The 24,376-nt window shown below is 47.4% G+C and overlaps 1 protein-coding gene across 1 annotated transcript in view; it reads left to right on the top strand.

Moving 5' to 3' along the window:
- The window catches only part of DNAH8 (dynein axonemal heavy chain 8), an 8,835,797-nt gene that overhangs the window by 1,389,271 nt on the left and 7,422,150 nt on the right, over positions 1 to 24,376 (top strand). The window lies entirely within an intron of this gene.

Below are 24,376 nucleotides of genomic sequence, written 5' to 3'. Positions count from 1 at the left end.
GAGGGGGCGCTTGAGTTTAGACAAAGGTTTACTGCTGTGCTGTAAATAATGCAGGTGGCTGGCCGCGGCCTTGGGTGCTGCAGTGGGGGCTACAAATCTTTGAAGTGGCTCCAGTCTAGTCGGGGGAGGTGGGGTAGCGCAGAGCGGGCCTCTGTTCTCATGTCTTGGCAGCCTTCGCAGGGTGGGAGGGGGAATGGCCTTGTACGCATTCACAAAGGTATCTCCCTCGTGTGTTGCCGAATGTAGGTAAAGACATCACAAACATTTGAACACTTTCTATAATACTTATTCAAAATCACTTTAAAACATGCATTTAACTTCGCTGGATGTGTCTCGATTATACCCAGTCCGAGCACCATATTTGTATATTATGTTCTAGCAGTTACAGTATTTTAGTTACATGCATATACATTCGCAGTAAATGAGGTAGTAGTTGGGTCGGTGGAGTACATAGAAAACGACCCGCCACTGTACGTGACGGTGGTGGCACATAAGGGGCTTAGACATACACACATGATAAGTGCATTCTCGCGCATCCTTTACATGAGTTCATAGTATAGTTGCATTCGCTTTCTCGTGTACTCTAGCAGCATTAGCTTAGTTATGGCGCAAAACCATGGGAGGTAGGTTGCCCAGTGATCCACGCAACAAACAGATCCCTGGAGCGTTCCTTTATTATTAACATCCACCTGTAATGGTGTGGGCTCGTCATTGCTTATATCATGGGAGCATGCTCTCTCATTTTAAAACATTCTACAGGCGTTTGTACTATACGAGATTTTGTGGAAGAAAGCATACTTTGCAAGTAGTCTTTACATTAATATATACATATGTATAAAGACTGTCTGCCATCAAGTGACCATTTTACCGTTCTTCTCATTGTTCAGGCCTGCTGGCCGGGTCATGCTGATAGTGATAATGCACTGCGGGAGGTGAACTGTTACAATGTCAGCGTATTTCGCTAGCTCATGTCCGTCTTGTTCGTGGGAACGTGCTCGCAGCGGATCTGCCAGGGTGCTGCGGCAACAGGGATGTGACTCTCCAAGGGTGGGGGCTGCGCTACAGTGCGCTGAGCTCACACCATCTTTACCGGGCAAAAATGGTTTCTGGGCCTAGCTAAATTTGTGTGGCAATCAATACGTGTGGGCACTCGATACGTGTGGGCAATGTCTCCAGCAGGTGAGCCCTCCACCACCTGGGCCCGGGTGGCACGAGGGAACGCCCAATGAGCCATAGCCCTCACCTGGGGAGGAAACGCAGGCAAGAGGGGTCTCCTGGACCAGTCCTCCCCTACATTTCCCCCCTTTCGTTACTTAAGTAACAAATTCTTTAAATCCTCTATCCTCCTACATTCTGCTTCGTCCATCACTGCCTCATCCCATGCAGGAGTTCCTTTGATAGGCATCCATGCTCTGCACACCCCCCTTAAGCTCTCACCTCTCCTGGCGTACTCATCTGGAGTACACGTGAGATATATACACCCACCATCTCCCTCCAAATCTACCCAAACTTCCTCGTACCATTCTAGTATGCGGGGCTCTTTGATGGTGGTGTGCCACAGCTTATCTACAATATCCTTGTCGTGGTACATGGGCACCAGTTGGTACCTGGGTGTGTTGTCTACCCCTGTTTGTACTTGTGCTTCTTGCATCGTTTTTATTGTACCGTGTGAGTTGCCCATTGTCACCATCATCATTGCACCATTTGGTACTGCGTTAGCACAGACTCGAAGACCCACCTGGCACAGGCAGAAAATCAAAAGGAGGAACACCACAGCTGGCATCAAAAATTTCACAGTTGTTCCAAGCCATGAGGGGACCCAGGAAAAGATGTTATCGAACCATGTACTATCTTCTGCTCCGCCTTCCATCTTCATTTTTTCTCCTAGGTTGTGGACTGCTTCGATCACATGGGACAGGGAGCCGTTCTCTGCGTCTTCAGAAGGTACGAAAGTGCAGCAGGCACTTCCTATTTTTCGGCAAACACCGCCGTCCATCGCCGTCAACAGGTCCAGGACATACCTGTTTTGCATGGTCATCAGTCGCAAGGCTCTTAGTTCGACCTTTATTATGTTAGAACCTTCTTCAGTGTCGTTTGCCAGCTGAATTAGTTCCCAACGGGTTATCTGGAGCCATTTTGCGTTAGCCCTTGCTTGGACACTTGATACGAGCGAGGCAAAAAATGTTTCTGCTGAGCTGAATAATCGATATTTGTCTGGGATCTGAGCCAATAATTCTGATGATGCCTTTGATATATAATTTGATGCTTGTCTGTTACGGGTCAGCACCTCTCCCTTGCTTCCGGAAGACAGGACATACATTTGTGACTCTGAAGTTGGTTGAGCCACACTTTGCTGCATGCGTTCCTGTGTCCTTTTGCTCCCATCGATGTGGCTTTCGGGTATCACCATTAGGGCTGAGTGCAGAGTGGCCATTGAGCAGCTGCCACTCCATGACGGGGGGAGGTGTAGGTATGCCTGGTTGCCGCATACCCAGTACGTGTCCATAAGGGCCGCAGTCCCTTTTCTTAGATCTGGGATGGTGAGGGTCTTGTTACAGCTCTTGTTTGTTCCCATGGGGGTTCTCCCTTCTCCTTTAAAACACAGTTCATAGTCTTTTTCACTCTGCAGCTTGAAAGGCTTTTCGATGGGCGTAACCCAAGTTAACTTTGAAATGTGTTCCCTCCATACGGGTGTGCACGTTTCTTCTATCCATTGCAATTTCTCCGGTGCCACACCTCTCAGTGCTTCAGCTTTACACATTACTTCTTCGTTCTTCCACTTGTTATCAGAAAAAAGTGTCCCATCGATTGCAAAAAATGGTTCTTTCAGACATACAACCCCTGACGGTTTTGGGTAGCACGTTTTCTCGTTCTGCAGCATTTGAAAAGTCACTTCATGTGCCTGGAAGGTGTTCTTAATTCTGCATAACGTGAGATGAAGGAGACATTGGGCATCTATAATTGGCAACTCTTTGGGTAACAGTACTTTGGGTGTACCTGATGCGTGAGGGATGAGGGAGCAAACATAACAGCTCTCGTTTGTTGTTTGTTTAGCTGTGGCACTCATATCTGCATACCACTTATTTGTTTGGTGGGGGTGTCGTGGGTCTTCCATCTTATCTAGACCTAGCCCATAGTACTCATCATACTTCCTCCTCCCTGCTTCCCTCTTCCGTCTGTTGTTCTTATTCCTCATATACTTCCCAACTCCCTGGGCAAGGGACAAACTAGACCCCCCTTTCTCATTCCCGCCCCCCTTGGCCCATGCATCATATAATATTTCGTGTATGGCTAGCAGCTTTTCCTCTTCCTTCCTGACGTTATCTGGCAGGAAGTTGTTTAGTATGGGGGCAGGCTGGCTGGTGGGGGTGTTATACAACCACGATATGGCAGACGGGTTTCGGTCATTTAAACTGTGGGCATTGTAATTAGATACCCCTGGTGGAGACACTGTGTTGTTCTGCATTCCACCTTGTGGTTTTTTTCTTTGTATGATGACAGCACTGGATGGTGTGGTATGATACCCCCATACAAGTTTAGTTCCGTCCCATCTCAAAAAATCACCTTCCCTTGTATTGGCCCTTGTAGTTGTATTGGGCCCAGTAGTGCTGTTAATCCCTCCCCCCTCGTTCATCTCGATAGAGATGAACGCTACAAACCAATATGTAACCAGACCAAACATTAGCATAAAAAACAATGTGATGCATACAGATAATCCACACTCATACGAATATCTGCATCTCTCATGTACTAATTCTCTCATTCTACTAATTCTATCCGTTGCAGGCTGCCCGTTAGATTCCATGGAAGCTCCTGTTTTGAGATATAAAAGTGCATTAAGTGCATGCATGTAAACATTTTGCTAGCACCATCAGTGCCAATATATATTTGACGGGGAATGGAAGCGGGTGGGGATACGGGGATGGGTATCCACAGACAAGGGTTTATACAGGCCATAATTTGGTCATTTCATTAAGTATATACAAACCAACAAGATCAAAAGAGAAAACACATTTTTTTTTTTTTTAAGTATTCTTATCAGTTATTCTATTATTCAAGTCCAGTACCAACACACACACACACAAATTCATATTCAGACATTCTGCTCAGTTGCATCGTTTGCTGTTGTCTGTGCCTCCTCATCTACCTCCTCTTGTACGTTGCTATATGCCTTCCGTACGTTGGTCAAGTGCACCCAGTACCTCAAGCCTTTGACCTTTACTGCCGTGGGCGTGCAAAATATTACTTCGTATGGGCCATGGAATCGTGGTGCAGTCCACCGACGCACAAAGCTTCTGACATAAATCCAGTCGCCTGGCATTAGCTGTAGCTGTTGCCCTGGCTCCGTGACAGCGCCTGTTACATTTCCCTCTTCTCTAGTGAAGGGTGGGGAGAGTTGCTTTGATATCACGCGCGCTGCCCTTGTCAATTTCCTTAAATAATCTGTGAACTCATCTCCCAATATCGCGGCGCTTCTGTGAGCGTCTGAGTGTTCGCGCAGTGGCGAGTGTGCTGTGTTCATCCGTCTCCCAGTCACGATCTCGTGCAGGGACAAATGGTGGTCTTTGCTTGGCTGATTTCGTAATTCAAATAGCGCAAGGGGTAGGAAGTAAATCCAATTCTTCTTTAATGAGAAGCATAGTTTTGATAACCTGCCCTTCAACAGTCCGTTCATCTTTTCCACTACGCCATTACTTTGAGGATGATAAATTGAACATAATTTATGTTTTATTCCCAATAATGTAGTGACTTCCTTAAAAAGCTCATTCACAAAATGAGTGCCGTTGTCTGAGCGAATCACATCACAAATTCCCCAGCGCGGGAACACTTCCCTTACTAGGAACTTGGCGGCGCTCTTGGCATCAGGTCGTGCGCAAGGTCCTGCTTCCACCCACCTTGAAAATGGGCACACAACCACGATCATGTACCGTGCGCCATTACACCTTTCCCCCATGTCTGCGTAATCTATATGCAGTTCCTTGAATGGGCCAATGGGTTTAGGAATTGTTCCCCGGAGAGTGCGTAATGTCATTCCTGAATTGTATATTTGGCATGTTGTACATTCCATTGCCAATCGAGACACAAGCTCCTGGAGACAGGGCACGAACCATTCTTCCTGTATTTCTGCTGCGATGTGCTGTTTGGTGTTATGTGCAGGGAAGTGTAGCTGTTGAAATGCAATCTCTAATAGCTGTATTGGCATTACCACTTTCCCCGAGTTATTTTGCCGCCACAGCAGGTCTGTTCCTGACTTGCTGCACCCTCGCTTTGTCCACATTAATTTTTCCTCTGCACTGGCTCCTTCCTGCAATTCTATTATTTGTGGTATGGGCATCATATTATATCCCTCTGGGGGCTCTTCGTTCGTCTTGTGCTTAAGCATGTATTCACCTGTGTCATTTTTCTGAAAATAGGAAGCCTCCTTGGCGGCAGCGTCCGCTGCCGTGTTCCCTAAAGACACAACATCTGTGTTGGATGTATGTGCTTGGCACTTTACTATTGCTACTGCTGTAGGGTTTTGCAGGGCCTCAATTAACTCTTTCAACAATTCTGCATGCTGTGCTGGTGTTCCGTCTGCCCGCCTAAATCCCCTACGCCCCCATCTTGCTAGGCCTCCATGTACTGTAGTTGTCATGTAAGCTGAGTCTGTGTATATTGTCACTGCACAACCCTTTGCTGCATGTAGTGCTTCTATGAGCGCAATCAGTTCTGCTGCCTGTGCGGAGTAATGTGATGGGAGGCGATATTGTACCAGTGTTTCATACTCACCGTCTTCTAACCTCACTATTGCCATGCCAACGTGTTTTTCTCCCGTGTCCACGTCAATTGATGCGGACCCATCCACAAAATACACTTCCCCCTCGCTTAGAGCGTTCTCACACACCACTGTGTCCTCCCCTCTCTCTCCTGTGTAGGTTGCGCAATCGTGGTTCTGCATGTCTTCCAGTGTGCACGCTTCTGTAATGAATGTGGCGGGGTTCACTGTCTTGCATCTCACTATATGGATGTTGGCACTGGACAATATAATCTCGTAGGCGGTCGCCCGCTGTGTGGTCAGTGTGCTTTTTGATCTCTCGAGTATTGCAAATAATGAATGTTCCACAAACAATGTCACAGGGCAACCCATTACTATTGTGGCACTTTTTTCAATCGCGAACGCGGCTGCAGCGAGTGATTGCTCGCACGCGAAATGACCCTGCATCACGGCATCTAAAGTACCACTATAGTAAGCCAGTGGCTTGTGTCCTAAGGACGTTTTTTGAGTCAGCACTGCTGTCATGAGAGTTTCTTTGCAGTGTGAGAATAGGTAAAATTCGCGTCCATAATCAGGGTTTGCGAGTACTGGGGCGCTTGAAATCAAATCTTTTAATGTTTGGAAAGAGGAGCTCATCTCTTCCGTCCATTCCATCTTCCTGTTCTCCTGTTGGGCCACCTTTAATGCTTGTAATAGGGGCCTGGTGTATGCCGCATAATCTAATATCCATGCTCGGCAGTAATTGCACATTCCCAGGAATTTTTGCATGTCCTTTACTGTTGTGGGTTCTCCTACTGATCTTATGGCTTCTACTCTGTCTGGTATTATTCTTTTCCCATCTCTTGAAATCAGCTGTCCTAGGTACAGGACCTCTGTCAGACAGTACTGTAGCTTTCCCTTGTCCACTTTGTACCCCTTGTTGGCCAGCAAAGTCAGTAATGTTATGGAATCTGTTCTGCATTTCTCTTCGTTTTGTGCGCATACTAGTAGATCGTCTACGTACTGAATAATGGTGCTCTCAACTGATAAGTTTCCTAGGTCTTCATGTAATACGCGGTTGAAGATGCTCGGGCTCTTGCAGTATCCCTGTGGTAATCTGCAATGTTCGTATCTTTTACCCCCCAGTGTGAAGGCGGTGAGGTATCTACTCTCTTCAGCCAGGGGTATAGAGAAAAATGCGTTCTTCAAGTCTACTACTGTAAAATGTGATGCCTCTTTCGGGATGCTGCATAGAATTGATGCAGGGTTCGGGACTAGAGGGAACTCCTTCTGAATTACATCATTGAGGGGGCGTAAGTCCTGTATCATCCTCCAAGACCCCCCTTTTGCTTTTTTGATTGGATAAATACAGGTGTTACATGGGGAGCTTGAAGGCACTATTATCCCTTGTGCTAGTAGGGCATTTATTGTTTCTTTTATCCCTTCTTCAGCTTCACGAGACAAAGGATACTGTTTAACTCGCGGTAAAATTGCTCCTTGCTTTAGTTTTATTACCACAGGTTGTACTCATGGGGGCCTGTTGTCCATAAGTTGTTTGGTACGAGCCTCATGTCGTCATCATAAAATGACGGTGGTGCTCCTACCACTGTCATCAATTGGACGGGGGTCTCTCTTGCTTGTATTAAAATATCACAGGGCATCGCTATTTCCATTACTATCTCACCATCCCCGTCCGTATCTGAAAAGAGATCCTCATCTGTTACCTCTCGTAGGGCGATGTTGGCGTTTGTGCACAGCACTGTGCGCCACTCACACCCTTCCTCGTCCACTCCAATCACAGCGATCCTTTTTGCTGACACTTGTACAGCGTGCAAGTCTAATGATACCACTGATCCCGGTGCTGTGTTGGGACACACTATGGGGCGGAAGAGGAACTCCGCCGGAATCCTCCAGTCCATGCCTCCTAGCTCGGGAATTATGAGGGCCAGAGTATTTAGCCCTTTGATAAACATTTCCTCGTTTTGTGGCAGCCCTCGTATTTCCTCTGTGGTTGTGTAGGCTTGCACTACCAACATCGCACGCAAGGGGCATATCCCAGGTGTAGAACACACTATTCCTCTCTCGGTAAATGATATGGTCATGTTGAGTTTGCTCAGAAGATCCCTCCCTAGCAAGTTTATTGGGGAATGTTCGTAATACAATAAGGGTGCCTTCACAGTCTTACCCCCTACCGTTACATCCAAAGCTTCTGTGTAAGGAACTTCAATTACAGCCCCAGAGAACCCCTGCTTCTCTAACTTCCTGTTAGATAACGGGAATCGGCCCTCTCTGACACATGATTTTTCCGCTCCCGAATCAACCATGAATATAAACTGCTTGTCTCCTATCTGCGCCCCTACCAATGGTTCCTCTGCTGCATTGTAGGTGGTGGATAGAACTGGACACGCAAGTGTTCTCTGTGGGCTGTCCTATGCGGGGTATCTCATCGCCCCTCCCTCATTAAAAACACTCCCTGAAACCACTGACATGCCACTGTAGGGTGCTGGTGCGGGGGCCCCGTTTGCTGTTGTCGCGAAAGGGTTACCTGGTGTGTATTGCATACTGTCATTGTTTTGTGGGTGGTTCTGTGTCCTATACTGGGGTCCCTGTTGCTGGCCCGTGGTACCCTGGCCGGGGTTTCTTAGTTGCTGCTGTCCCATTGGAAGACCATATGGGCTCCCTGTTTGTGGATGACCATAATTCTCCTCCTCTTGGAACCCATTGTTTTGTCTACTTCTACACTCCCTGGAGTAATGCCCCCATCGTCCACAGTTCCAGCAACTCCCCTGGGGGCCCCTGGGACCCTGCCATCCATTTCCTCCCATTCCCCCGTACCCTTGTCCGCCTCCTCTCCGGCCCCTGTACCCACCTCGTCCCCCTCGAGGGGTCCACTCTTGCCACTGCGGACCTCCACCTTGCTCCTGCTCAGTCCACTGCCGCTGTGCTGTTCCCACCTAATTAGTTGCCACCCTTCCTTGGAGTGCTATCAGCCCCTCCTCCTCATCATCTCCCTCCCTACTGTGTGGGAGCGCGGCTACTGCTGCTGCAACTTTCACTAACTTTGTCTGTACTAACTTCGCCTCGTCTGCCAATCTTTTCTGCGCCACCTCCTTCTCCCTCTCCTTAATTCGTTTACAATGGTGTACTATTATGCTCTGAATTTCTGGCCATCCCTTTGCTTCAATACCTGCTATCTTGTCAAGCGCCTTCTGCACTTCCTTTGGGAGCCCTCTCTTTATAATAAAATAAAATAAAGATGTCGATTGATACCAGGGCGTGCCAGTTTCTGCTCTCCACATCTCTTGGACCCGAAAAATGTAATCCATAGCTTCCTCCCCGTCATTCATTGTACACTGCATCACTGACTGTAAGTCCGGTGTGTCTGGGAATGTTTCGCGTAAGGCATCCCACACCCTGGCACGCACTGTGTTAAAGGATGCCCCATCATGGCGGTCACAGTCTAACGTTACTCCCGGGAAACCGGCTTTTACCCATACTCTTTCAGCCTGATCGCCCACTGCTGACACGAGCAGACTTTTCACATCTCCTATAGCTAGGGGTACCCCAGCAGTATGTTTCTCAAAGGCATATATCCACTTACTTGCCCCTCCTGATAACGGGGGCAATAGCTTTAATAAATTGGCTTTATCCATCTGCGCCCATGGGATATAGTTAGGCCTCCCTCCTCCCCTGTGTATCAACGGGAGCTGTAGCTTCCCTTTCGTCGTCCCATCCGGGCCCGTTTTGGCTGCTGATGTTCCCAGTGGTGCCATTTTCCCCACTCTGTTCCTTAATCGCCCCGTCCATTCATCGTCCAGTGTTCTCATTGAACACGTACCTTCCTCCCCCTCGCTTCCCCCTCCCATCGCCATACTCAACCTGTCGCTTTCTTCTAACTCGTCCCTTATATCACACAGCAATTCCTCTCTAATTCCCCCAAGCCTTTCTTCATTTACAACATCTCCCTCTCGGGACCCTACTTCTATTATTCGCGTTGGTTCTTCCTCAATTCTGAACAGGATCTCGCCCTTTTTCCACCCCTCTTCGGGCTTTCTATGTTCACCTGGTGTTCTGGACGTACGCCCTGATCTAGTTGCATCTAGTGCTGTTCGTTCGCATATGCCTTTTATCCTTGAGAGCTCATCTTTTGCTATCGACAGTCTTGACTCTAAATCATCTGTGAGCTTCTCTATATCTACCCTTTGTGTGCCTGCCTGGGCTCGCTCCCTCGTGCTTTCATATGGCGGAGGTGCCGTGGGCCGGTGGGGTGTAGTATCTTTTGGGGGAGGTATGTAAGTGGGGTCACTGTACCCCTCTGCGGGCACAGGCTTCTTTAATATCGGGTACAGACTTATTACCTCTACTGGTGGCGCTACACTTGACACTTCTTTGACATCTCTCTGTATTAGTAGTGGATTGTCTGTGGTGGACGGGAGATCAGGATTTAATGCTGGTGTTTTAGGCGGTGGTACTTCTTCAAATAACCTCCAAAGATCTAATATTTCCCTCCTATTCTGCAGCTGCTTTCCTTTGTATTTTAGAAAAATGCATGTGGCCACCGTATCCAGAACACTTTTATCAAATGACCCTCCCTCGGGCCAAATCTGAGGTAACCCCTCCCCCTTTAGCTCGGTCACCCATTGGTCGTGATATTTTTTAATCCGCTCCACGTATCCCGGGAGATTCTTACAAATATGTGATAAGGGTGTTTCAGCCCCCATCTCTGTGCCCTCCTAGTGCTGGTGTGTCTCCGTGTGTTTGCAACTACAATGTAAATGCAGTATCAATGTTATTCTTTATATTTTACTTCACATTCAATGTTGGCTCCCTTTGGGCTCTCCTCCTCCCTGACTGCACAATACAAAACTGGCCGTACACAATGTCTATTCTGTTCTCTTTGTGGGGCACATACAAGAGCAACCCATCCTTTATTTTGACAATGTCGGCCTGGAAATCAAAAAGGTACTCACTCACTTCACTATGGTGACATTGTCTTAGAAGGAAAAAAAAAACTTTTATCCGACCACACTTACCATGACCATTTAATTATTACACATTTATAACCACTTCACACATTCACAACATCAAAATCTCTTCTAGCACATACGAGGTGCACACACCTCTTGGCACCACTCAATTCACCATTCAAGCTGCCCTCCCTTTCCTCCCTGGCCGGCTGTCCCTGTTCGTCTTATTTGAATATCTGGATGCGCATATATATAGATATTAACCTGCTTTCCCCCCTTTCTAGTAGGACTCTTCTTCTCTTACTGTCTCCCTATGTTTGTGCTAATCACAGTTATTTATTCTCCCCCTACCCTTAAGGAAATGAAAAGGAAAAAAGTAATAGCGGTCACTAATGTACTCTCAGTGTCCCCTTTTGCTGAACACTTTTATTTCATATTCCACTTCTTCATATATTCCCAGTACTAATCAAGATAGCACTATGCGGCGCCGCCTTCCACCCCCTTTCGGAGCTAGGTTCCCGTCACTCTTATCTCTTATTCACCTCTTAATCCTAATGGCCATATGCAAAGAAAAAGCAAGAAAAGTTCAAGATGATCCTTAGTAGATCTGCGTACCCCCCTCTTCGTTACCTGTGCTACACTTCTCTCCCCGCTCCCCTTACAATCGCTCGCACTCAGTACTCACGTGCCCGTCTTGAACCGATAGTCTCCGAAACTGGGTCCATCCAGGCAGTGTCGCCGTCAGCTCAACAGTCAGCCCCGGCTCCGGCGAGCGGTACTCAAAGGGGATTTTTCAACCGGGATCCCGTACCCTCTCTCTATTGAGTGCGCACTTCTTAGTGTACCGGTCGCCGTTGGCGGGCAGCCTTCCGGAGCCGGCTCACCGTGCGTATCCCTTTTCGACCGGAGATTCTCGTGCCAAAAGGGGACGGTTATAAGGAGTTGGGAAGAAATAAAAATCACGCTATCGGGGTCACCACTGAAAGCAAGCGTCCCCAAACAGCACGATCCTCCCCGCAATGAGAGACAATGAAGGACTCTCCCAGGATGGGAATAAGGCCAAGACAGAGTGCGGGTGAGCGTAAATGGGAGTTTATCAATCAGAATAGGGCATGCAAAGAACTCTGCAACCTCCGAGAGCGCTCTGTCTGACAATAGCAAAGACAGGCGTATATATTTACAAAAAACGTCATCAAAACCTACATACTATAGGGGGCACAAGTTCATTGGGATTGGGTGGCGACGACTAACTATAGGTGCTGCTGCGGCGTGGTTGTTCTTGGCTGAAGGACGTCACTGGTCACCCTCGTGGGTTGGGCTGGGCCTGGCAGGTCGGCTTGAGTTCATCCGGGCGGTGTTGGTGTGCCAATGCGGTCTGGGGCAGAGATGAATGCCTTTCCTGACTTGCTTGCCCTCGGCCATGCACACCGCAGTCATTCAGTCATTTACAGTGTTATTCTCTTTAGTAAATCTTCCAATAGGTTATTTTATAGGTTAATGCAACACAGGAGGAATGCACCTTGTGAGGGGTCTGGAGGTAATATATCGAGGCCTGGTTACCCGTGTCCTGTTGACCGGGGCCATAGGTCGAGGGGCTAAGCTTCGGGGCCTGGGACGGGCGGTACAGGTCTTTCTGTCTTGTTAGAAGTTGTTATGGATGTTCCGCTGCGTGTTGTCAAAGTGTTAGGTGTCCTGATTGCACAGGGCCATAAGTCTAAGATGGTCCAGTGGGTTGTGAGGTTTACGAGGGGGCGCTTGAGTTTAGACAAAGGTTTACTGCTGTGCTGTAAATAATGCAGGTGGCTGGCCGCGGCCTTGGGTGCTGCAGTGGGGGCTACAAATCTTTGAAGTGGCTCCAGTCTAGTCGGGGGAGGTGGGGTAGCGCAGAGCGGGCCTCTGTTCTCATGTCTTGGCAGCCTTCGCAGGGTGGGAGGGGGAATGGCCTTGTACGCATTCACAAAGGTATCTCCCTCGTGTGTTGCCGAATGTAGGTAAAGACATCACAAACATTTGAACACTTTCTATAATACTTATTCAAAATCACTTTAAAACATGCATTTAACTTCGCTGGATGTGTCTCGATTATACCCAGTCCGAGCACCATATTTGTATATTATGTTCTAGCAGTTACAGTATTTTAGTTACATGCATATACATTCGCAGTAAATGAGGTAGTAGTTGGGTCGGTGGAGTACATAGAAAACGACCCGCCACTGTTTGTGACGGTGGTGGCACATAAGGGGCTTAGACATACACACATGATAAGTGCATTCTCGCGCATCCTTTACATGAGTTCATAGTATAGTTGCATTCGCTTTCTCGTGTACTCTAGCAGCATTAGCTTAGTTATGGCTCAAAACCATGGGAGGTAGGTTGCCCAGTGATCCACGCAACAAACAGATCCCTGGAGCGTTCCTTTATTATTAACATCCACCTGTAATGGTGTGGGCTCGTCATTGCTTATATCATGGGAGCATGCTCTCTCATTTTAAAACATTCTACAGGCGTTTGTACTATACGAGATTTTGTGGAAGAAAGCATACTTTGCAAGTAGTCTTTACATTAATATATACATATGTATAAAGACTGTCTGCCATCAAGTGACCATTTTACCGTTCTTCTCATTGTTCAGGCCTGCTGGCCGGGTCATGCTGATAGTGATAATGCACTGCGGGAGGTGAACTGTTACAATGTCAGCGTATTTCGCTAGCTCATGTCCGTCTTGTTCGTGGGAACGTGCTCGCAGCGGATCTGCCAGGGTGCTGCGGCAACAGGGATGTGACTCTCCAAGGGTGGGGGCCGCGCTACAGTGCGCTGAGCTCACACCATCTTTACCGGGCAAAAATGGTTTCTGGGCCTAGCTAAATTTGTGTGGCAATCAATACGTGTGGGCACTCGATACGTGTGGGCAATGTCTCCAGCGGGTGAGCCCTCCACCACCTGGGCCCGGGTGGCACGAGGGAACGCCCAATGAGCCATAGCCCTCACCTGGGGAGGAAACGCAGGCAAGAGGGGTCTCCTGGACCAGTCCTCCCCTACAATACGATAGAGAAATGTGGCACAAACTAGCCCCTATCCTAGAACACCTGCCAAACGAACACCGGAAAGCAGCCATGTTACTGTTGCAGGAGGGCGAAGAGGCCTCGAACCACGCAATTAATATTGTAGTTGACCTAGCAGAGTCTGGATTCAAACAAATCAACCATGGTGTAGTACTTCGTCGACAAGCGTGGCTCAAATGTACTACTTTCCGTCCTGAAGTCCAGTACAAAGTCCTTGACATGCCAAGTGAAGGGGAACACCTGTTTGGCGAAAAGGTTGACGAAGCGTTGAAGGGGATGAAGGAAGACACGGATACTGCTAGGTCCCTCGGCGCCCTCCAAACGTGTAGAAACTTTCGCTCTTTTCGCCCCTTTAGGGGTGCTTCTGGAAACTCCCGCTTTGGAGCCTCGAGGGACCGTGGATTTAACAGGCCCTCGTACTCTTCACAAGGGTTCAGATGAGCGTCCCAATCGGCACGTAGAAGCAGAGACTATCAAGCTTCCAGGCGGCGAGGCTCGGGTCCCTCGTCGATGAAGAACAAGCAAACCAGCAACCAATGACGGCCTTCGGAACGTCCTGGGGGGACGAGTCTCTCATCACTTCGACCAATGGAAATGCATCACCACAGATCGATGGGTTCTAGACACGATTCGCATGGGTCATGCGCTACAATTCAAAGACAAGCCTCCACGTCTTCCGCCTGTATTTTCGACCCAGCCCCACCTCCGAATCCTACGACAAGAGGCGGAGCTTATGTTGCGAAAAGGAGCGGTAGAGAGAGTTCCTGTGGCACAGGAAGGACACAGAGTTTTATTCCCGGTTCTTCGTTGTCAAGAAGCCAAATGGAAAATGGAGGCCCATTCTCGACCTGAGGGTACTCAACAAATGGCTAAAGAGCCTAAAGTTCAAAATGCTAAAGCTCCAGGAGTTTATCAGGTCGGTGCAACCCATGGATTATCTGTCGTCACTAGACCTTCAAGACGCCTATTTTCACATCCCAATACGCCCACGACACAAGAGATATTTAAGGTTCGTCGTCGGGCGAAAGCATTTTCAGTTCAAGGTCCTCCCGTTCGGTCTCAAGTCCTCCCCCAGGACGTTCACCAAGTGCTTGGCCCCCATAGCGGCCCATTTAAGGAAGGACGGTCACCATGTCTATCCCTATATAGACGACTGGCTGGTCAGAGGCTCGTCCATGGAACAAACACGAAAAAGTCTGGGGGCCACGATGTCCCTCTTACAGGAAATGGGCTTCGCGATAAACTTCAGCAAGTCCTCCGTAGAGCCTTCGAGGACCTTGGTCTTTCTAGGAGCGGAGTTTCATACGCACACAAGTCTGGTAAGACCATCCAGCGAAAGAATACAGAAGCTACAAAGCAAGGCGTCGGAATGGAGATGTGGTACCAGGGTGTCGGTGCGCAAATACATGTCTCTGCTAGGGACCATGTCATCCTGCATTCCGTTGATAAACAACTGCCGTCTGTTTATGAGGCCTTGCCAGGAATTTCTAGCGGACCGTTGGGCGCAGAGCCAAGGTCGCTGGTCCGACAGACTGATCATCGACGAACAACTGGTACAAGCACTCTGTTGGTGGAGAGTTTCTACTCATCTAACGAAAGGAATGCCTCTGGTGGAACCGGAGTTCCAGAAGACGGTGGTGACGGATGCATCTCTGAGCGGATGGGGAGCTCATCTGGATACGTTACAGGTACAAGGCCAGTGGTCGTTGCAGGAGTCCTCCCTGCATATCAACCAGCTAGAACTGAGAGCAGTGAGATGGGCTCTGAAATCTTTTCTTCCTCAACTGAGGGACTTGGTGGTGCGTGTCATGACGGACAACACCACTACGGTGTTCTACTTGAGGAAACAAGGAGGGACACGTTCCAGGTCCCTATCGACGGAGGCACAGAAAATCTGGCATTGGGCCCTACAACACAACATGCAAATCTTGGCGTTCCACCTACCAGGCGTGAGAAATGTGGAAGCCGATGCCCTCAGCAGAGAAATGAACGAAGTTCACGAATGGGTGCTGAACGACCAACAACTACAGCAAGTATTCAAGAAATGGGGACATCCTTCCATAGATTTGTTCGCGACGAAGAACAACAGGAAATGCCATCAGTACGCAAGCAGATGGCCTCAGCAGGGCTCACTGGGGGATGCGTTCTCCTTCCCATGGTCGAACAAATTCCTGTACGCATTCCCTCCATTTCCCCTTGTCCGGGGGACGTTGCAATGGATCCACAGGTACCCATGTCGAGTAATTCTGGTGGCCCCGTACTGGGCCAGACAAGTGTGGTTTTCAGACCTGCTACACTTAGCTGTGGCGGAACCGATGAGATTCCAGAAGACCCCCGACCTTCTGTCTCGACAGGAGGATATGGTTTGCCATCACGACCCGGACAGCCTCAAGTTGACGGCCTGGCTCCTGACTTCGCCGAATTCGGTCGGCTAACGATTCCGGAGGACTGTCGGCGTATCCTGCAAGCGGCAAGAGCGCCTTCTACAAACGCCTCATACACGTACAAATGGAGAAGTTTCTGTCAGTGGTGTGAGGATCAACCAGGGTTGGCCCCGCAATCGATTAAGCCGGAACAGCTCCTGCCATACTTGCTGTTCTTAGCTCAAAAGGGCCTATCGGTATCGTCAATAAAAGTACACCTGGCCGCCATTTCCAGGTTTACTCGTCGACGGCATTCGACACCATTGTTCAGCGACCGCCTGATTAAGCACTTCCTTAAAGGCCTCTTTCGGAGTTTCCCTCCAGAGAAGAAATTTCCACCGGAGTGGAGCCTCAATCTGGTCTTAACGTCTCTTATGAAGCCTCCTTTTGAGCCAATGTCATCATCGTCTCTAAAGTTTTTGTCGTGGAAATTGGCCTTCCTGGTGGCCATCACTTCAGCACGACGTATTTCAGAAGTTCAGGCTCTAATGGTAGACCCACAATACTTACGATTTTTCAAGAACAAGGTAGCCCTTGCCACTAACCCACAGTTCATACCGAAAGCTCCTTCGGTGTTCCATAAACACTCCTCTATCGTGTTGCCTACGTTCTTTCCGGAGCCATGCTCGGTAGCGGAGCACACGTTACAGACATTGGATGTAAAAAGGGCTCTTAAGTTTTATCTTCATCGTACGCAACCATTCAGAGAAACAAGACAACTGTTCGTGGCCTATGGTTTGGGTTCTAGAGGAAAAGCCATTTCTAAGCAAGGACTGTCAAGATGGGTGTCATCTACCATTTCGTACTGCCATTCCAGGGCAGGGAAGCCTCTTCTACGACGGCAAAGAGCTCATTCAACTAGAGCAGCGACATCGTCGACAGCACTGTGGGCCGGAGTCCCTCTGGGGGACGTCTGCATGGCGGCTACCTGGGCGGCTACACACACCTTTACCCGCCATTACTGCCTGTCGCAGCAACATGCCGAAGATACCAGGATGGGACAGGCGGTGCTCCGACACCTATTCCAATAAGGTGAGCCCCGACTGAGGGGTTGCATCCTGTGGAATTTGTGACTGTATGTGGTTCGTTTTCCTATGTTAACGATTACTAATGTATAAATGATCATAGGGAACGGGCTTTGCGAAGAAAGTATATGGGTTTGCATGCACGCCTCCTCTCTTGGGGGTGTACTGCTATGTAATCTATTCTAAGCATGTGAATCCATGAAAGATCCAATGCTGGAGAAGGGAATAGTTTCTTACCTGTAACTCCATTTCTCCAGCATTGGTATCTTTCATGGATTCACATGCGCCCACCTGCCTCCCCCTGAACATGCAAACCGGTTCCCCCACTACTTTGGGGGCCGAAATCTGAGGGAGCGCGGGGGCGGGTCCTGTATTTATATCATGACGTCCTGACGGTGCGGGCACGCATGATACAAAACAAGGTGGATAGGACGCATAAGCGTCGAAAAAGTTTTCCTACGGGAAAGGGTCTATATATAATGTACAGGGGATTCCCAGCCTGACGACGGGGAATATTCTAAGCATGTGAATCCATGAAAGATACCAATGCTGGAGAAATGGAGTTACAGGTAAGAAACTATTCCCTTTGTATGCCAGAAAAAAACACAAAAAGACCATGGGATTTACCATCTTTTGCCCATATGTATTTGTTTTACAAGGGTATAATTGCATGAATATAGACAATAAAACAAATAAAACAGATTGTAATCCTTAAATTGAACATAAGTGTGGAAAATTTCAAAAATAAGAAACACAGGTCCATTTCAGGCGTGAACAGACTAAAAAGTAAATTAAACAATTAAGACCAATAACACATCTTGTGTGCAGGAAATGATGCCGGTTCACATTTCAAAACTAAGTCAAACACCTGAGATTTATATAAACATTGTCCATAGATGTAACCAAAAGAAAAAAAAGAAAGAAGTGGCATAGAATATTTGAAATGTGGCCAACAATGGCTAATACTAGAGTTTGTTGATGTGTATAAAACAAAAAAGGACACCACTAAGTATGTCAAATACACAAAATAGAGAGGTAAGACATTGTTCATTCTTTTAAGCAAATAAAAGTTTTGATTATCTAAATGAGAACTATTTCTCAAAGTGGAGTGTGCTCTGTGAATGATTGGAGGCAAAATACTGTCCTGTTGTACCAATAAGCTTATTATCTTCTCTCTCATGCCCTCGAGGACGAAAATCACCTCTCGGGGTAGGGTCTACCAACGCAGTGGGGGAAACAAGACGATGATCACAAACAATTCGATAGAAAGACAAGAATTGGCTGTGTCCCAAACTTTAAACTAGCAGCCTTTCGTAGAAACACTTTTGTCACCCCCTCATGTAAATGGCGTTTCTGCGGTAATGTGGATAAAGATCCTCATGTTCGCCTTCGTAAGGGCATTGAATTGAAGACCCTGTAGATGGAAAGCAAAATAATTGAGTCTATTTGGTTTTCCTGGCATATGTACGTAATCCCAAAGTTGAATGGGAACAAACAAGAAAAATTCTTATGAAAAAATGTTATTTGAATAAAGGCAACTTGTCCCAGATACTTCCTCCATGGTAACTAAAATAAATTTCAGGGGACATACTATGAGAAAGATTGGAGGGGGAGGAATAAGGCTTCTCCTTAAGTCCACCCACGCACCAAAAAGACACCAGACTTCAAGAGCAACATGGGGTCATCCGTCCTAATTATGTGTTATATGCAGAAGCACAACGCTGTACTATAAAGGAAAATGAGCTTTAGTAATCTTGATGTTGGTTAGATATGTGCGGTAGCACTGTATGACAACGTCATGTTAATTGAATACAGGATTGAAACTGAAAGGGGAGTACACTGGGACCGAGGGGAAGCCTGTGACAACGTTAATGAAAGTGAGAGTAAAGGTAGAAAAGGGTACCTGTTTGTGCTATGTCTATCAGAGCCTGTGGCGTGCGATGAGAAATGAGCAGTCTGGCAAAATTCCAGCTCGTAGTGCTAACATGCAGTTATTTAGGTCTGGCCATCCTGGGGTGCTTCCATAGTGTGCCGTCAATTCACGTTTGCTGAAAGGGAGAAAACCAGGTGGCGCATCAACATCAACATCATTCCCCAACACCCACCCCTTCCTCGCCCTTGCCGACTCCCCCACCCCCCTCTGGCAGGGCCTCTTTCGCCTTTTCATTTCAGGATAACGTTTCATGCTTTGAATACGTCCAAAATTCTTTATAGCTTCGTAAGTTTGTTTGACTTTGTGTCCCACATCCCGCAAAGCCAGACTTTTTCTTCTATTTGGGCCGTGTCCAGTAACATCCTGTGTATCTGTTTTTTTACCCCATCCCAGAAGCCCTGTATTCCCTGACAGTTCCACCAGATATGCGTCCAGCTTCTTACCCTGGTACAGCCTCTCCAGCACAGATTTGACACCTATGGGTATATTGTCTTCAGTCTCTCGGTGTATAATGCCATTGAACTGCCATTTTCACCCACATTTCTCTCATCTGTATAGCCCGCGTCAAACTATGTATGTTTTTCTAAAGACCTTCCCACAGATCCCTGGGGATTTCTGTATGTTAATAAATGTATAAAGAGATGGGACCAGGTTCTCTGCGCCTTTATTGGGAAGTGTAAATGTTTCAAAGGGGGTGAGCTCTCTAGTTGCGGCTTGCGCAATGGCCGGTTACGCTAGCCAGTCCCTGAGCTGCTCATATTTAAATCTGTCTGTATCTCCCAGGCCTAGTAGTGGTTTACATTCCTCAAATGATCTGATGTTCTGTTTGTGGAACATATCCCCTATTTTAGTGCATCCTGTTGTTTCCCACTTCCTGAAAGCCCCCTTCTCCATTCCCAGAGGAAACTCTGGATTTCGGAACATGGGTTTAGACGGGGCTTGGTCATCTGTTAGGATGCCCCTACTGGATAATGCGTCCCAAGTGTCTAATGTTGTTTTCATCACTTCGCTGATACATATGTTAGGGTGTCTATATTGTTTCCCTTTCCAAAGGGTCTCTCCCAAAGGGGCACCTGCCACCGCTCTATCCTGCAAGGGCCATATTCTTTTAGAGTCTCCCGAGGTCCAATCCTTTAGAACCCACACTTGCGCCGCTTGGTAGTATTTATGGAAGTGCGGGAGGGCGAGCCCTCACTCATGCAGTGGAGCTTCCAGATATATGACATGATTGTCTCAGTCAGTGCCTTGAAAAAGGATTTGGGGATCTTAATTGGGATGGCCTGGAAATATTAAATTAGTTTAGGTAAGGTATTCATTTTTATTGATATCATACTGCCCCAATACAATACCATTAAGGGGTTCCACCTATCCAGGTCTTGTTTGATTCTTTCCAGAAGCTGAGGGCAGTTTTCCCCATATAGGTTCCCCACCCGATCTGTTAGGGTTATGCCCAAGTATGTGATCCCTTTATCTGCTGTCCGTAGTTATAGGGATGACGCCCATATGATCTTGTCTTGATCCCCGGCTAATACAAAAACTCCAAGTATTGTCTATTTACTTTTAGTCTCCTAGATTGCCCCGACACTTTCTATTTTCTGTCTCGCCTCAGGTAGTGATGTGATCGTATTAGATCCATAAGTGCCAATAACATATCGTTTGTGTATGCCACTACTTTATGGGACCTCCCTGCCATTTCTATCCCTTTCACTAAGATTGATTCTCAGAGTTTAATTAGGAGGGGCTCAGGTAGATGGCATACAGGAGTGAGGATAGCGGGCATCCCTGTTTTGTTCCCCTGGAGATCTTAACTTTCCCTGTACAATCTCTGCTTATAGCTATTCTGATGGAGTCAGAGTCATAGTTTGCTTGGACCATTTTTATAAACCGTTCCCCCATCCCCATATGTTTCAGTATATGCAAGAGGAGCAACCATTCTACTCGGTCGAATGCCTTTTCAGCGTCAACTGAAAGCAATGTTGGGGGGGTTCTTGATTATGACTATCTTCTCCACCAGATGACTGATTAGTCTGGTATTGTCATGGATTTGCCTTCCCGGAATAAAGCTTGATTGATCTTGCCAATCAAGTCTGGTAGGAGGGGTGATACTCTACCTGCCAGGATTTGCAAGTACAGTTTTGAGTCGAGGTTGATGAGGGCTATTGGCCCGTAGGATCCCGGTTGTGTTGGATCCTTCCCCGGTTTGTTGAATACCAGTACCTTGGCTTCATTCATGGATGCTCTGATGTTTTCTACCACTTTGAACGAGTTGAATAGCCTCGGCAAGAATGGGGTCAGGATATCTGCATATTTCCTATTGAAGGTGGCAGTGAATCTGTAAGGGCCCGGGGCTTTATTTAAAGAGAGTCCTACTATGGCCTTCTTTACCTCTTCTTCACTGATTTCCCTGTTTAGGAATTGTTTATCCGTATCCGCTATAGGTGGTATGGACATTATGTTTAAATATGTATGTTTTTCTTTGCTAACCGGATTGTCCGACTTGTATAGGGATTGATAGTACTCTTTGAAGACCTCTCCTCTATCCTCTGTCCGTGTCTGCAATTGCCCCAATTTATTTTGGATGTTTTTGATCGTTAGGTTGTTTTGTTTAGCTCTCAATTGTCTAGCAAGGAATTTGTCATCCTTATTGACCTTCGTATAATACCAGTGCTTAAGGCAGAGTAGACTCTTCTCTGCTCGTTTCGTACGTATCGTTTCTAATTGGTCTGCACATGTCTCAAGGCCTTCCTCAGCTTATTACTGGGGTTTCAAATTATTTCCCTTTGGATGTCGTTAAGATTCCCCTTCAGTTCTCTTTCCCATTGGAACCTCTGCTCGTCCTTGGTCGCCTTCAGTGCAATCATATGGCCCCTCATCACCACCTTGAAGGCTTCCCATACGGGTTCAAGCAACACGTCATTGTGAGTGAAGTACTCAGTGATATTTTCTTGTATATTGTTCACAAACATGGGATCTTGGAGTAGTTCCTGCGGAGGCCTCCAACTCCACAGTCCCTTGCTTCTGTTCGGTAATGAAATCTCCACCCACAAGGGGCTTGATCGGATATTTAGATGGGTCCCAGGTATATTTCTTGGACCCTTCCCAGTAGCCCCACCGACACTCAAAAGAAATCTATCCTGTACATTGTATTGTAGACATGGGAGAAGTGTGTGAACCCTTCTTGTTGGCCTCTTTGCTCCCTCCAAACATCACAGAGCACCAGGTTTCCCATCTTTTGGCGGAGATTGTATGTGGGCACCCCCTGACCCTGGTGTCCCTTGCCACTCCTGTCAATGTTGGGTTGCCAGGCTAGAATTAGATCCCCACCCAGAACTATCTCTCCTTTTGCAAACTTTACAAGTTTTTCCAGTGTCTCCCTCATGAAACCATCCTGTCCCATGTTTGGTGCGTATATAGAGGCCAACGTTAGTGGGTATCCTTCAAGTGTTGTGTTTGCGTAGCTATATCTCCCAGTTTTGTGCATTGTTATTGTGAAATGCAAAAAGGATTCCTGCTTTTTATTCTGTTGAGTTGGATTGTATAGTGTGCCTATATCCCCTAAGGTGACGTTTCGCTTTATCTTTTAACCCGACTGTTAGGGAGAATTCTCAAGAATGTGCTAATTTCCCTTACCTTTTGAGACCCCGAGCAACTTTGCTAGATTTCTAGGATTTGTTTTTTTACCTGGGAAGAGTGTGATCCTTTTTTTCCCACTCTTCCATGTATTTTGATGTTTGTTTTACTTTTGAGTTCTTTGGTTATGCAGTTTTAAAACAACTCCATAGGTGTCATCTTGTTCTTTGTGTCACACAGCACCTTCAGTACAGGGGCACAGGGATGTCTTTCAGACTTCCCAAGTTTTAAATACCTTCTCTGGGACTGACTACTGTCTCCCAGAACATGTAAAGTTAAATTGACTTTACTAGTCTCTTTAAATTTACAGACGCAGCACACACTATCTTCCTATAGAGTGCTGGAGGGGTTGCTTAGCTTCCCCTGAGTCAAAACGCTCATGTAACAGTCAAATGTTACCCTTTCCTACTTTAAATGGCTGGTGGCAGTGGTTTAGATCAAACTACCATTATTTTTCCCGACCGTGAACAACAGTAGCTAAAAATCGGGTCAGCCATGTTTTTCAATATGGTGCCCAAGACCTATCTGTAAAAACAGACTCTGGTCATCTTTTTTCGCCATTTCTTTTAGGAAAGGTCCTTCTTGTGTTTGTCTCTGCACGCCAAACCAGGTTTGGTCCCTTTGTTCGTTGGCTTTTGGTGGGCTTCAGTGCTGAAGCCCTGCTCTGTCGCCTGAGTGTCTAGGGTGGACAGGATGAGAGGGAAGTGCCGAAACTCCCTGTGATTAGTCTCCTAGGAGACCTGAATGCACTCTGGCGTGATTGACAGGCAGATTGTCCAGCAAGGACAGCCACCCTGCGGTGTGAGTGACAGCCAGGCTGGAATGAATGGGGGAAAACTGTTTAAAAGCAGGTTGCTGGGACTTGGAAAGCAGAGTCGACCACTGGAAGGAAAGAACCGAAGATGAGCAGAAGGAAGAGGACTGCTGCAACTCCTGGACGACCGGTGAAGCCCTGCTGCAGATCCGAATTGCCTGAAACTCTATCGACAGAGAAGCCCTTCAAGGTTAACTGCTTCCCTTGAGTTTGGTGGGAACAACCAACTCGTAAACTGCCTGGACACCGTCCCCTCCTGGTCGAATTTTCTGCAGAGTGCTGTGGAAAACCGGATAGCCAGTGGGAAGGATACCAGGTTGTGGTCTTTAAGGAGACACTCACACCTTAAACCAATTTTTTGCCAAGCTTGTGGCCTCATCCCTGGACAGTGCAGCAACCTCCCAAAGTCCTCCTTCTTGTCCCCACGACTGAATCTCAGGACCAGCGCGATCTGCTCGAACTGCCAGGAACAACTGCCTCAGCTACAGATCTTCTTTACTTTGAGAGTACTGTGCAAACGCGGTCCGGAAATCTTTTCGGCCACAGAGAAAGTTTGTGAAACTTTCCCAACTTCGAAGGCTTGTCCTTCGCTAAACATTCGTCAAACTTTTCGCCTAACCAAATTCTTCTGAAATCCATGATAAAGACTTAACCGTTTATTACCAGAACTGCGCTATCCTATACAAAGACTCTGAACCATTGACTTTGGCCCAGGCCTATGAACTGAATTGCTGGTTGTAGTTTACTGAAACCCTTTGCCCTGCCTATGAAAGTATTTGGGCTGTCTA

Source organism: Ambystoma mexicanum, chromosome 4q (genome assembly GCF_040938575.1).
Source record: "Ambystoma mexicanum isolate Mex_15411 chromosome 4q, UKY_AmexF1_1, whole genome shotgun sequence".
NCBI lineage: Eukaryota > Metazoa > Chordata > Amphibia > Caudata > Ambystomatidae > Ambystoma > Ambystoma mexicanum.
Note: the sequence above shows the minus strand (reverse complement) of the source record. Positions and strands in the feature narration are given on the sequence as shown.